Source organism: Anoplolepis gracilipes, chromosome 16 (assembly GCF_047496725.1).
Source record: "Anoplolepis gracilipes chromosome 16, ASM4749672v1, whole genome shotgun sequence".
NCBI lineage: Eukaryota > Metazoa > Arthropoda > Insecta > Hymenoptera > Formicidae > Anoplolepis > Anoplolepis gracilipes.
The window spans coordinates 7,945,935-7,961,208 of NC_132985.1; the positions used below are offsets into that span (position 1 = coordinate 7,945,935).

At 44.0% G+C, this 15,274-nt stretch overlaps 1 long non-coding RNA gene across 1 annotated transcript; it reads left to right on the plus strand.

Annotated features, from left to right (window-relative positions):
• Positions 1–10,898: 10,898 nt before the first annotated feature.
• Positions 10,899–12,268, plus strand: LOC140674801 (uncharacterized). Its single transcript, XR_012048277.1, has 3 exons — positions 10,899–10,971; positions 11,055–11,297; positions 12,105–12,268. It is a non-coding gene; the product is annotated as an uncharacterized lncRNA (long non-coding RNA).
• Positions 12,269–15,274: the final 3,006 nt, after the last annotated feature.

Consider the following 15,274-nt stretch of genomic DNA (forward strand, 5'->3'; position numbering starts at 1 on the left):
GCTTTTTCCGCACAATCTTGTACGAGCGCCTCCACGGATCACCGTCAACCGATTGGACGAGCTCGTCCCATGCCCCGGCCTTGGTCGCTCTGGTGGCTCGCTGCAAAGACTTTTTAGCGTCATAATACGCTTCCCGCAGCGATGCCGCCGTTTGAGCCCAGTCCCGTCGTCTCATTTGGCGCATGTACCGGCAGCGCTCCCTATTGCATACCGAGCGGAGTTCGGCAAGCTCAGGCGACCACCACAGTACACGCTCCTCTTAGGGACATGGATGCGTCACATATTTCTGTGAGCATCTCCCGGAGTCGAGCCGTCCTCTCGTCAACATCCTCGACGGGACGGGTCATCTCTTCTGTCGCCGATTTAGCGACGGCGGCAACCATCAAAAGGTCACAGTCGAGCCTCTTCAAGCACCATTCTCTCTGTGGGGGTGTAGCCCCCCCCGTCCAGTGGGCCTCCCCGACATGGCATCCATGAACGGGTCGGAGACGCTGAACCTTATATATCTATGATCAGACATCGTCTTTGCTAAATCCATAACGCGCCACCCGGAGTCCCTGCGCGCGACACGAGGACATCCAAACGATACATCTATGATGGATCCTCTGTTGCCGCGAACGCATGTGAGGACCAGGCCCTGGTTTAAGATTACCAGGTCAAGCTCCTCGGCCCACTCCTCAAGGGTCGTGCCCCTTGCATCGGTCACCAATGAGCCCCACGCCCGCGATTTGGCGTTAGGGTTCCCGGCGACCAAAACAGGGCGGGGCAGGAACCGTCTAACGACATGTCCCACCCCGTCCAACACTCCAAGTTGACACGACCTCTATTTGGTGAGGCGTACACCCCCACCACGAGCACCTCTCCCCACGTAGCGGCCACAAAACCCCTCCCCCTCGCCACTGGTGCGAAGGGGAGAGAGCCCGGCCTACCACTGAACATTATGGCAACCGAGCCACACTCGTCCCCCGCCCAAAGCGTTTTGTTCGGGAGAACTGAGTACGGTTTGGTCGCCACTACCAGGTCTATTGACCACTCCGCCGCATGCTGGTATAACAAATCCTGCGCCGCGACAAAGTGGTTCAGGTTGGCCTGGAGAAAGCGATAGACAGTCATTTACGATTGTCCATCGCCTCCTCCAGGCCTCTCTCCTCATTTATGCCCTTCTCTTTCTCCTCCTTCTTTCCTGGAGGGAGAAGAGCTGTTTTACTGCCCTCTATTTCCTTGGGCTTGGACTTCTTCTTTGGCTTGTTGACCTCTTCCTATTTTGGTGACTAGGACTTGGGCTTGGATTACTGTCCCGCCTTTTCCTTCTCATTCCCTTTGACAGTTTCTTCTTGTCTGCTCTCTTTCCCTTTTTTCCTTTAAAAATGAGAGAGAGAGAGCAAACTGTTCCTCCGATCCTGTGCCCCGCTGGGTTTCCTTTGGCCTGACATAGCTGGCAGTTCAGAGCCGCTTTGCATTCTGCTGCTTTGTGTTCCGGAAGACCACACCTGTAACATTTATTGCTACGGTCCTCCAGAGCAATGCATTTGGCCCTGACATGGCTAAAACCCTGCAGTGGCACTGGAGTGGTCTTGGCTCAAGTATCGACATGTCCCAACCCGTCCAACACTCAAGAGACACGTCGTTACTTTTGCCATAGACCACCCCACCTTTACCTTTCCTGTTTTCGCAATCTTTTGGGCTACAACCTTAAGGCACTTAACACAAGCCATTCCTAAGCCCGACGGGGCTTTTTTAATCGCACCCACTCGGATTTCGTCCGCATTGGATCCGCTAATTTCCGCTACTGCGATTGCCACTTTTTTATATTGTGGCCGCATCGTCCAGACCGGTTATACGAAATTCTGACATTTCCACCGACCTGGCCATGCGTACCTCCAACCTGTCTTTCAAGGCTTTTGCCATCTTTTTAGCTAGGAGGTTGGCTTTGGAAACACTGTCCTCCTCTGGTATCTCCAAAATGAGTCCTCCTGTTTTCGCTCTTCTTGGTTGCAGTAGTCGATCCCACATTCTTTGAGGTCTATTTTCTGCATGAGCTCTCCCGCTATGTTGGCAAGGGGGTGCATTCTCCCATTGCTTCCGCTTGCGGTAGGACATTTAAGGTGATCGCTGCCGTTCTATTCCTTTTCCTACCTTTCCCCTTTTTGGGTAAAACTCCTTCCTCCCTCGGCCTGAGCCCACACCTTTTACGGGGGTGGAGGAGGCCCTTGTGGAAGAGGGAGGACCACTCTTCTGGGGGCATCCTTTTTAGGGACATCTTCTATCTTTTCCTTCCTTCTCTCTCCTTTTCCTTTCCTCTCTACAACTTCTGCTCATTTTGATTGAGACTTTTGGGAGGGGTGGGCTTCTGCTGCATCCATATGGGCTGTTGCTGCTACATCCATATGGGCTGTTGCATTTACTTCCTTTATGGCATTCTCTCCTCTTTTCTCTTTTTTCTGTTGTGGTGAGCTTGCAGAATTTATGGGAGAGGAGATCTTTATATTCGCTTCCTTTTTGCTCTTTTTGGATTTGGCTTCTGCCAAATTCTTAGAGCTTGTGGTGAGAGCTCCCAACTTTTTATTTGATGTATGCCTGAATTTGTTTTTTTCTTCAGACACTAATCTGTCCTCGATTACTTCGAAACTAATATCAGTTGTCCTGTTTGCCGGAGGACGTCTCCCGCCCATCTCTGAAGTATTTCCTCCATGCTCGTCGGGTTGGCATTGGTTTGCTTTCCCGCTAGCATGGAGGAGCCTGCTATCCCCTTATCCACTCCGGTAATTGCCATTTCCGTGGTGAGAAGGCCATTTGAAGGTTGTGAGAGTCGCTGCCTAGCCCTCTCACTTCCTCCTTGATCTTCTCGTTTTTGAGAAGGTCCAATTCTCCACGGAGGGCTAGTTTATCTCTTTCTAGGGCTCTTATTTCGTCCGTAGCGGTGAGTTCTCCCAGTTTCTTGGAGGCATCTCTTATATTCTCCGCTGTGTTCTTTAGAAGTTTTACAAACGTCCCTTTTAAATTTTTGAACATTCTCGCGACCCTTAGGCAAGAATCTGCATAGTCTTCTGCCTGTCTAAGGCAGATTATACGTTTTCCTTCTTCTGCCTTTCCGGGGTCTCGGGTCACCTCCTCTTTCCAGCTCTTGGCCATCGCGGTTCTCGTTTCTCTTTGGGACTTTTCTTGTTCCAGAGTTTTTTTTTCGCTGCAAGGAAATTTTCCTTCTCTGTAATAGCCACTAGGTTCTTCCTAGCTTTGGCTAGGCCAACATATTTACCAGTTGTTATTGTTGTTGGCCCGCTTTTTCCCTTCTTCTTTTTGCCCCTAAAGCAGGTGTTTGGAGGAGTCTTATTGCCCAAGATGACCTCTGTCTCGTCCCAAGACTCATCTCCTTGCTTATTTTTGAAAGCCCTGGATCTGCTACGCTTCTTATCCTCCTCACTATCTGAGGATTCGGTCCTCCTTTTCCTTCTCCCGTTCCTATCCCTCTCACCAGGAGAGAGAAGGGGAGAAGTTTTCCTAGTTCAAGATGAACTCAGGCTTTTTTTAAGCAGGGCCTGGTTTAGCTGCCACTGCCACTAGCCGGTCAAGGGACACGACGCAGGTGACCTTGGGAGAGCTTTTGCACCTCCCAACGAGCACCTCGCCTTCTCCGTCCACTACCCCGCTCATGTTATCCATGAGTTGAGCCTTTTGTTGTTCCTGCTCCTCCGACAGCTGCGAAACGAAATCGCAGTTGTCAAAACTAATGTGTATCGTTAGGATTCATTTTTAGTAAATCCCACGCCCCGCTCCGCCACCCAGGGTGTACCCTCACCGGTCGCAGAGTGTCCCGAAACATGAGCGGCAACACTCCACGACCGGGCCCCGAGTTCCCTCGAGGAGGTGGCATACGACACGGGCCGGGGGATGGCCATCCCCAGCATTGGTCCCCAGCCCCCTACTGACCCATTGAGGTTTTTACGCCTCCATGGGCTTTCAGGGATCCTACGTCTCCGACCTCGTAGGTACCACAGCAGGTGGTGCCAACCGGGGAACCCCATGGACGGTTGGAGTGTGACCGAACCGTTCAAATTTATTGGTCCCCTATAGGGTCTATTAAGACGCTCTTCCCGAGCACACCCCGAAGACGGGCTCTCTTACCTGAATTTCAGGCCACGGTCGCCATTTTTTTTTGTTTCGTTGACCGGGAGGTGGAAATACTTTATGTACATCCCTAGGCCGGCCCAGGGATAGTGCGGGACTGCTGTGCAATAGAAGCGATAAGCCGCCGGTAGATAGACCGGACAGGCTAACTGCCCCTGAGCCTACCACGCTAAACCCCCCTTGGGGAGGAGTCAAACTCTCCCCCCCCGCCAGGCAATTGCCTGTCTGTCCACCGATGTACCCGGGTCACGGAGACGCGGTCGCATTACTACCGCAACCCGGGCGGTGTGGCGCAAAGCGCCTCTTCTGTTTCCATCCCGGTTGGATCCATCATCTTACCAATTCCTAATTTAGGCCTCCGGGGAACAGGAGAGGGGGAAGGCAAGTTAATTCCCGCTTCCACCAACTCCCCCCGCCCGGGGCTTCTTGTTCCTGGCGAGGCCCTAGTTTTGGGGCCGGGGATAGCAATAATGGGGACCTGGGGTTGTCGTGTAGGTCCTCGTATTCCGCTCTTCCATGTTCGACCCATATTGACACGGTTGTCACTCGGGTCCTCCTACACTAGGCGGGACACCGGGTCACGTAAGACCCTGTCATGCTCCGCCATTCCTATTAGCGGAAGCAGAACGTGAGAGACCACAAGAGCTCCCTAAGTTCTACTTCACTCCTTAGAATTATCTTACATACTATCCTATAGCTATATTTACGTTTACATTCATGAGTGGTTTATAATACATTTATTGAGTACTATAAATACTATCCCTAAATTATGCTATTTTGTTGATGGGCTCACTATTTGTTTATTTACCGGAGTCGATGTCTGAATCAAGACTCTATTTCTAAGTCAGGCACTCCACGGGAGAAAGACGAGGAAACTATTTTCTCCACCGCCTGCCCCCTGGGGTTCATCTCATGTGAAGACAGGGAGCGACAAGGAACCAAACCCAGTCTCTCCTCCTCTTTCTTGATCGACATGACTGTTCCCGCAAAGATGTAAACAGCTTCCCATTTTTCTTTGGCTGCTAGCATAGCGCCAACCACAGTGGGTAGCGCAAGGTCGCGTCCTATCTTGCCTGCCAGCTCCTCCCGGTAGGTGGTCCATCGGGGGCATGCTTGAAGTACGTGTTCCGTCGTATCCTCAATTGATTGGTTGCATTCAAAACAGTCCCGTTTTTCCAGCTTCCCTATTCTATAGAGGTAGGACGCGAAACAGCCGTGACCAGTCAGGACCTGAGTGAGCCTGAAATTCAGCCTCCCGTGCCTCCTCTTCAACCACGCATCGAAGCAGGATTAAATGACCTCAATGATCCTAGCTCCTGCCACATCATTCCCACCAAGCTAGACGCGCCACTCCTTCCTTGGGTGCTCTTCTTCTGCGGTTTTGATTTCATTGGTTGCCCGTACGGTGACCGCTCCTCTCCTGCGCAGTTTTACGGTTTCATCATATACACGCGTTCTCGCATCTGCCACCAGGTGTAATGGCGGCATTCTCGCGAGTAGGGTTGCCGCGTCCAGGAAAACTGTCCGGTAGCCTGAGATGACTCTGCTCGCCGTGCTTCTCCAAACTCTATTGAGACCAATACGCATCTCTTTCCGTCTAAACGCATCGGACCACACAGGTGCCGCATACATAATGACTGATAAAAGGACTGACGCATACAGCCGCCTCTTGTTTTCGCCAGGTCCACGCAAATTAGGCGTCAGTCTCGCCAGCGCTCGAATCACCTTAGAGGTTTTGTTCTCGACGTATGAAAAATATCTCTTAAAGCTAAGCCTACTATCTAGGATCAATCAGAGGTACTTCATAGAAAATCCTACGTTTATATTGTCACTACCTACCCTCAGCGATAGAGGATGCGACGGTTTTGATCGCTTACCGTAGAAAATCATCATCTCGGTCTTTTCGGTTGCCACAGTTAGCCCTAGATTCTTAATTCTTCTCAATACCTTACCGGCTTGATTTCTGGCCTTTTCAATTGCGAGGCCGGCACTACCCGCCTCCGCAGGCACCAATGTGTCATCCACGAAGCAAATAGTCGCACAACCGTCTTTCCCGGTGGGGTCCAAAATTGAATCAAATGCGATGTTCCACAGGACCGGGTCCAGCACCGATCCCTGTGGCACAGCCAACACTTCCACAATACCCTGCTCGGTCTGAAACTTCACTCGGCGATCCGATAGGTAGCGTCGCACAATCCTTCTAATGTACCAAGGATACCTCTTCCTAAGCAGAGCATTCTTGATCACCACCCACGGTATGGAGTTGAACGCGTTCCTAATGTCCAGGCTGACCGCAACGGCGTTTCCCCGGTCCATCGCACGAACGGCTATACCCTTCACTAGATCAAGGGCATCAACGGTCGACTTGTCTTCTTTAAAGCCGAACTGATGTTTGACAAGGATAGCAAAGTTGTTCTTCATAACCTCCTTGATTCGCTCCATGATGATGCGTTCCAGGCACTTCCCGATGTTATTGAGGAGGCAAATAGGCCTTACCTTTGGTACCGCCCTAGCGTTCTGCTCGGCTTTAGGTATAAGGGCCAAACGGGCTTTTTTCCACGCCTTGAGAAAGACCCCTTCTTTCAAACAGCTGTTGTATATTTACCTAATTGCCTCCAATATTTCATCCGGCAACATACGCAGCACCTTCATGGGTACTCCGTCCGGGCCCGGTACTGTGTTCCCAGCAGGTCTTTTCCTGAACACCTGAGTCATATCTCTCCAAGTGATCTCCGTTATGTCTTAGTTCACTCTCCGTCGTCCTGGTAGTCCTTCATAACGCGTCGCGTCTCTAATACCAACACCAGGATTAGCTGGGAACAGTGATGAAACTAGCTTAGTAGCCTCACTGTGGCCAATCGTTTCCGTGATGGTAGGAGATGACCTCCTGAGTTTTTTGAAGACAATTCGATATGGTAGCCCCCATGGATCCTCCTCTATGGTGTCAATGAGGTCTTGCCACGATTAACTCTTGGCTTTTGCGATCCCGATCCTTAAATTCCTTTTAGCCAGTCTATGTTCCCAATGTAGCTTGCTGGTTAACTGGTCATACCCATCTCCTCGTATCCGTTTATGCAGATGCCGCTTCCATTTTCTTTTAGCCGTAATGGCGACTTTTCTCAATTCAGCGATGCCTTCATTCCACCAATACATCTGCTTCTTATCTGGTGGTTTAGAAGTTCTTGGGACTCCCGCGTTGCACGCATCCCTAAGCGATTTTGTCAGCCATTCTGCGCTTTCCTCAACGCTCATATCTCAGTGGGTGGATAATATTGTAACCGAGCTCCCTGCACGGGAGACAACGAAACCACTCACTACTACAATCCTTAACCTGGTGGCCCTCCGATCCACAACGAAAACAGTTGCCCCTTCTATCCGTCGGTGATTTGCACATTCCCATAGTGTGTTCAAACTTCCGACATCTAAAGCACTGGGGCGCTTTTGCTTCTAGCAATTCTACTCGTACCATCGTCCATCCCACAAGGATCTTTCCTAGGTTGGCCATCCTCACCGCTACCGCCAGAGGGCACTGTACCCAGGCCATGTACATACCATTGCGCATCGGTTTAATTGCACTAACCCGTAGGTCCTGTTGGCAACACCCTCCAGTTTCTCCGATGACCTGCGCAATGTCCTCTGCCTGCACTGAGCCGTTAAAGCCGATCAGCCTGATGTCCCCCTTCGCGGAGGGTCTAGTTATGGTAGCCTCACTACCTAGCACTTCAGCCAGCTTGTTACGCAGCTGCTTTGTGGCCATTATCCGGGCCGGATATCTCAATTATGAGACCTCCGTTAATTGTTCTACGCATGTTTGGTTTTGTAATTCCAAAGTCACTGATAGAGTCCTTTTTGGCTCTTCTAATTGCTTCAGCATATGAGAAGTCACCCGTGTTGCTCTTAATAGCAACCGCTGCTGTCCTGGGCACCCTCCGTCTCACCTTAGGGTTGTTGGGGACCGTTGTGGGCTTCGTAACTGTTGTGGCTTCCTTGTGTTTACCTGTGGGTGTTCTGTTCCTTTTCCTTTTAGGTCTTCGCCATTCCGTCGTCGTTGTTTCACTGTCTGCTGTAGATGCAGCGCTTCCCGTGGTGAGGCAATCTGCACATTGCTTATAACTTTTGGAACGCCTCTAACCCGAGGGGTTCTCTGCGGCAAACCAAAAAGTGCTACTTTTTCCGATATTGCCTTGGGGGTTCCAGGGAGCGGATTCATCGCTACACCTGGTATCAACATATCCATTCCACTTGCCGAGGGTTTAAGCGCTGGGAAGTCTTCCTTCTTCTTTTTTGTGGTTTTTTCAAATTCCGCGAAATTCTCTTTAGAAGAGGTAGATTTATCTACTAGGATCTTATCTGTCGCCTGCAGTCTCGCTTTAGTAGCTTGGAGGCTTTCTACCTTCTGCATGGCCTGCAGGTCGCTCCTGAGACCATCCATCTCTATTTTATAGCTAGCGACCTCGGCCCGTAACTCAATGTTTTCGATTTTGAGCTGTGCCGGATTTCTTTTTTCTTGCTCTCGATCAGCCAGGATTTTAACAGCTTCCGTTACTAGTTCAAACCTATCTCTTATCCATCGCTTGAAGGTGCCTTTCATATTAATGGTACCGTGCCTCATTAAGTCCGCTTCGTGGATCCATCTATTGATATCCGTCTTCAGCTTTGCGGCGGGAAGACTCTTTAATGATTTACGGTTCGTCGGCAACGATTCTAGTTGCGACTCGACCGAGACATCTTTGGGGTCCTTCATCGCCCGTTTTCTCCTGGTCCGCTTCTTGCTGGACGAATTCCTTTCAGCCTCCGTCGAGCCGTTTTTATCCGTGAATTGTGCAGAGCTAAATACGAGTTCGTCCACTCCCGTTAGGTCAACAACATCGCCGTCTGATGTCCTTCTTTAGCTTTTGCTGGCTCTTGATGATCCTTCATCGTCCTCGTCATCCGAGAACAACCGTGTCCTCTTCGCAGTTTTATTGGGTTGCACTTCCATTTCCTCCTCCGATTCAGAGGAATTACCTGCTAGATCTCGACTAGTTGTCGTTGACAGCGCCTGCATCTCGTTTCCCGGTTCTTTTCTAACCGGTGTGAAAAACAGTTCTTTCGTCGTTATCGGCAACTCTACGATTCTCGTAATAGAAGCGGCCCTACTTACTTCCTGCATAGCGGACGATTCCGTTCCTAGCTTTCCGTCCAGAGCGGTCGCAGCACTACCTGCTTCCGCCCCTGCTCCTACTTCTTCCTTATTTAATTTTGTTTATGTTTGAGTTTGAGTATTATCCATTTTTGTCCCACGAGTGGTATCGGAATTAACAGTCGGCCTGGGTAGAGCCGCTTACTCAGGTAAGCCTACCAACACTGGGGGAGAGGTCGGCCGGTACCCCCAGGAGTCGTTCGAGATTGCACCTATTTACCTCGTTGCAACCACGAGCCCCTTGGCACGTCCTCACACCGTAGGCACGAGGTCTAAGCTAACTTATGAACTAAATACATCTATCTATCACTATAGATTAAGTATATACAAGATAAGTAATTAATAAACAAAACAAAGCCAAACTTATAACTTATGCTAAATATATAAAATCAAATATAGTGCAGTGCGAGTATCGCGATTAACAAAAGGATTAAATAAATAATCAAACGCGGTGCGAATATCGCGATCAACAAAAATTATATAACTATCGTGAACGCAAGTAAATAAATAAATCAAACGTATATACAAATAGCCTACAAGTCCATCTAGTCCACTATAAAAGCGTCATGCGATGATATACGCTTTTTGTTTACCATAGCTGACTCGGGGATAAAATCACCATATCAGCCAGTCAAGGGCACTCTATGAAGGCCCCAGAATGCCCCCGTGTCGGTGCGCATGCACTGCGAAGACCAGTATTTTACTGCGCATCGATAGTAACTTTTAGATACTCGGGGTGCTTGGGGGGGAGGTCTCCTAGTCCCCAAAAATCTCGACGCGCATCCCCGGAGGCACACATAGCGCAATTGCGCAGGCCCTAAACTTTGCACCAATGGTCACTGATTTCGAGCTCGCCTCTCATTGGTGATCGCTACCCTATGCTCGAATCACCTGTACGCGCCCTAGTTTCCTCATAATGTGACACGAGAGGTTGGCTGCGTCAAACAAATGGCCGCCGCTGAACGCATTCGCTCATAAGAACCAGCCTTCCGTCTGGTGACTTTGCGAACTACCTATGCCTTCGATCTTAACCAGGTATTATGTTCGATGCTGTACGCTTCCTAAAATGGCCGCCATTGTTGTTGCAATCGGGTTACGCGCACGTGTCGACAATTATAGTTGTTAGTTAACATTCGAACATTAATTGGCGGTCCGCGGTGTATATATGTGTAAACTACCGTTGGCCGCGTGTTCTCACCCGCTCGTACGGGAGGAAAAGCCAAGAGAGCCGCAAGTTCGTAGTGAATTTGTTCTTCCGTGTTACGGTGACTTTTACACTATCGTCAATGTTTTGTTAATTAACGAGAGATACGTAATAAGTGTTCAAGTAGATGTCAATATTTCAATAATCTACCCTGTTCCGATATCAGTCGACTGTGCTCTACTAAGGCCCGAATTCATAGTCGTTTCTCAAGATTTAAGAATTTCTTAAATCTTAAATCTTTTTAAATTGTAGAGCTGATCTTGGTTGTTTTATAATCTATGGTTCAAGAAAAGAAAGAAAGGTAACTCGCGAGAAAAACAAAAAATAACCTTTAATAAGTAATATGTAAAATGTAAGTGACTATAATAAATAAAAAGTGAAAAGTAAAAAAAATATTGTCTAATATTCTTTCCACTTCGACATTTAGTGTATCAAAATGGAATCTAAAATTTATGATAAGGTAAACAGAACAAATTCATTTATATTTCAAAAACTGACATTATTTATAAAATTTTATTGTCAATTGTGATAAATATAATTTAGGTACATGAATTGCAAAAAACAACACCAAAATTTTCTAAAAAAGAATTTATGTTATTGACGTCGATAATTGAAGATTATAAAGATATCATAGAAAGTCGAAAAACTGATGGAGCAACAATAGAAAAAAAACAATGCTTGGAAAGCTATTGCTCAATAGTATGGAGTTAGTGCAATGAAAAATGGTATATTTGTTCCAAGAACAGAGGCCCAGCTAAAAAGATGTTGGATTAATTTAAAACATAGGTAAGAAATATATGTAAATGTATAATTATAGTGCTTTTTAAAAATTTCAATAGCGATTTTAGAAATTTCACTAAAAATTTAATCGTCAACTATAAATTCAAGCAAAGAAGTACTTTATAAAATTTAAATACTAAGATAATAAAGATCAGGCATAACCTATATATTTTAATTTATAATTTTATATTTAAAATAAAAGATTTGACAAAGTACATTATAAACATTTTTTAAGATTTTAATGAAAAAATGTTTTATTCCATAGTTTGTACAGATCTCGATTAAATCTTGATTATTTGCTAAAAAAATATTTAATGTTTTTTTCATATTTATCATGTTTCTTATAATGTACCAAATATTAACAGCAATAAATTGATACTTGACTTTAACATATATTTAGCCAAGTTATTATGTCAACATAAGTTGATATTCAAAATACAATATTTTTGTCTGTCATCATCTTTTTAATTTAATTTTAAAATATATATTTTTTTTAAATAAATTAAACAGAAATGCAAATTCCTATACATAAATAAATCTTTTATTGTTGCTTTAATTTTATTATTTATCGTGTTGATATTGAATGTTTATATTTGTATCATTTATTATATTTATTATATTTATTTTTAACAATATAATAACCGTCTATTATGTCTATGTTTTTAAAAATAATCTTTGAAATTTATGTCTTTGAAATTACCTATGTCTATATGTGTGTTAAATATGCCGTTAATTAAAATTATTTCTATAATTAAGTCTTATTATATAATATTTAATAGGATTACAATCAATGAAAACATTATTTTTTTGTAGATGTAGAAAATCTGATTCAGCCAGAAAACAATATCAGCTACAGACTGGTGGTGGTCCACTAGCTAAAATGAACGAAAACGAAGACATAAATGAAATTGTTCATTCCATTGTTCTTACAATAAATTTAACTTTAGAAAATCCATAGGACAGCACAGCTGAATTAGAAAGTAATAATTACTTTTATTTTAATTTTATATAATGATATATTTCATGTATGCATATTTAAATGAAATTTATGTGCTTATTTAATTTAAAAGATATAACATGCAGTATAAATAAAGAGCTTTTTGATAATTCATGTGAAAAAGAAAATATGGAAATGCATGAGACTTATAATGATGATAAGTATTATGAAGACTTTGGTGAAAACAACGACCAAATTCCAACTTTCAGTGCAAGCACTGATTCAAGTGTAAATAATGTTCAGCCAAGGAAACGCCTTTTTACAAGCAGTGTTAAAAACGTTGCAAAGAAAATGTTAACAGATACCAATATTTTTGCCATAAAGCCATTGAGTCAATTTAACAAAAATGCAGTGTCAGGTAATTTTGGAAACATATATAATATATCTACATATGAAAACAAATTAAGATGTATTTTATATATAAAAGTAATATATCTAATATTTAAAATAGATTAAAGAAATATTCTGTAAAAGCAAATACTACAATAAATAATAACAAAATTTTAAAGAATTGTCTTAATAAATGTAAAGATATGAAGAGACATATTAATTACATATTAATTACATATAATTAACATATAAAATTTATATTTGTTGTTTTTTCAAATTTAAATTTAAAATTATGTTTTTCAATATTTACTATAAAAAAATGTACAAAAAAACTAGATTTATATAAAATAATTATATATTTTTTTAAATGTATATAAATTTTGAATAACTTTTTTTTCTATATTTATGGATTACTTATTATTGTAACTTTAATTTTCATTGATTGTTTGATGTATTAATAATGTTTTTTATTACTAGAAAAAAGTAAACGTGAAATTTTATATAACAAAAGCAAAATTTCATCTGGCGTTAAAATAGAGCAAGATATTCGATTACAGAAATTGGAAGAAGCAACACAACAGCAAGTTGAATTACATCAGAAAAGACTTCACGCTATAACTATGGAGAAAGAGTATTGGGAAGAAATGAAAAAGACTGTCATATTGAAAAAAAGTGTTTATATGTTAGAAATTAAAGCAATGAAAGCACAAATAAAGTATTGGGAAGAGAAACAAAATTAGGTACTAATGGTCTTTCCTAATGTCATTTTTATGTATAAATTTTATATTTTAAAATTTATAATAATGAAATAATGCTACCATTACTTTGCTTTTTAATATTTTATGTAACTTAAGTGTTGCAATTTAAAGCATATTTTTCTTTTTATACTTATTGTACCTTGTAAAAACATGTGCGTGTGATATAAAAGTTTAGTTATATTTAGAACATAATTTTTTAATCAGAGCTTAAGCTTTAATACGTTTATAATATAACCAAACAGATACAAAGAGTTGAAAACACTGCTTTTATTATTACAGATTTTTATTTTAAAAAAATATTAAAACTTATATTGCTACTAATTTTTTTAAATTAGTATATAAATATTATTAAGACTTTAAGTTAAAAAAAAAGAATTTTTTGATAAAAAATTATTTCTTAAATTAATGACAAAAATTAAATAAAAAAAGATAAGATGAAAAATATAATTAGACGCTGTTAAATTAACATAGTTATAAAGTATTTATAATTATTAGATAATAAAGCGTATGTACTAAAGTTTGGATACTAAAGTTTGTGTGATATATATATAGTATTTTTATTAAATGTTTAAGTTGTATTATATTACAGAGTAAGAAAAAAATTGTGATAAAGCTGTAACGGTGCACCTTTCCCGACGTCTCGGACCAGCTCGTCGGTTCCAGGGCTCGGGAGAAGGGGAAGACTCCAATTGACGAGACCGGGTTTGCGTACAACAGTGGTTTATTTATTGGGAGTATTTACATGTAGATGGGTCGTGTGCTTTATACAAGTGTAGTTGTGTAGGTGTGATGAGTGTATGTGGGGTGTAAGCGAGGTCGGCAAGCGGTATGTGTACGTACAGGCTAGGCGTGCGGTTACTTACGAACTAGGCAAGCGGCTATCTACGAGCGACGTGAACGGTACAAGCGTTACAAGCGGTGTGCTATCAGGCTGAGCGGCGCGAGGTTGCGAGCGGGTCGCCGTACATGCAAGATCTTACAGGCTAGGCGGGTGCGCAACGGTTCGCGGTGCAACGCGACTATATACAATTGGGCGAGTCGCCGTGGGGGTACGCTGATCGCGGCGCTGTTATTCGCGAGCGGGCCGCCGGGGCGCGCTGCTGGTGACCGCCGGGAACACCCGGCAGAAGGAGAGCACACCCTCCTCCCGGATCGCGTGGTCGGGAGCGGAGTCGGTCACCGGGAACACCCTTCTCCCGGATCGACGGTCAGGAACTTGGAGAGAGAATCGAAGCTAGCTGTGGGCTTCGCTTCAGAGCTTAGCTCTTGCCCGGCCGGATTCAGGATCAGGACAGGTGTCTGGTCGTCGGTCGGTCAGGCTTATATACCCGGGAGCTTTCCCTCTCTCTCGGATCGTTCGAGAGAGAGGGGGATCCCAGTGGCGTGCGCGATCGTTCGCGCGGTGGGGCGCCCATTGGCGCCGGGTCGCAAAATTTGGAGCAGGCGTTCGGCTTCGCGACCGCTAGTGACGGCGTGCCGTCACAAAGCATATACATATAGTGAGAAAAGATATTAACAAATTATTACAAAATACTGTTATATCATATAAAACTTTTTGTCATAAATTGATTTATATTGAATCATTTATAAACCAAAGGAAAATACTTGTTTTTATTATAAAATTAAGAAAGTGTCAAATTTTTTTAGTTGAAAATAATTGTCTTTTTAATAAATAAAGCAGAAAATTACAAAATTAATGTGTATTTTTATTTCAAATCTTCAATAATATACAAATAGATATATATAGAGAGTTCTAATCCAGGGATATGAGGGGGGTGAGGTAAGCGGGGGGGACGAGGCGAGGTACCTCGTCACCCCCCGCACTGACGGGGGGAGGGGGAGGGGGGTAGTCCCCCTCAATCGCGGGGGAAGGGGCAAATGTCCCCCCCTAGACTGAG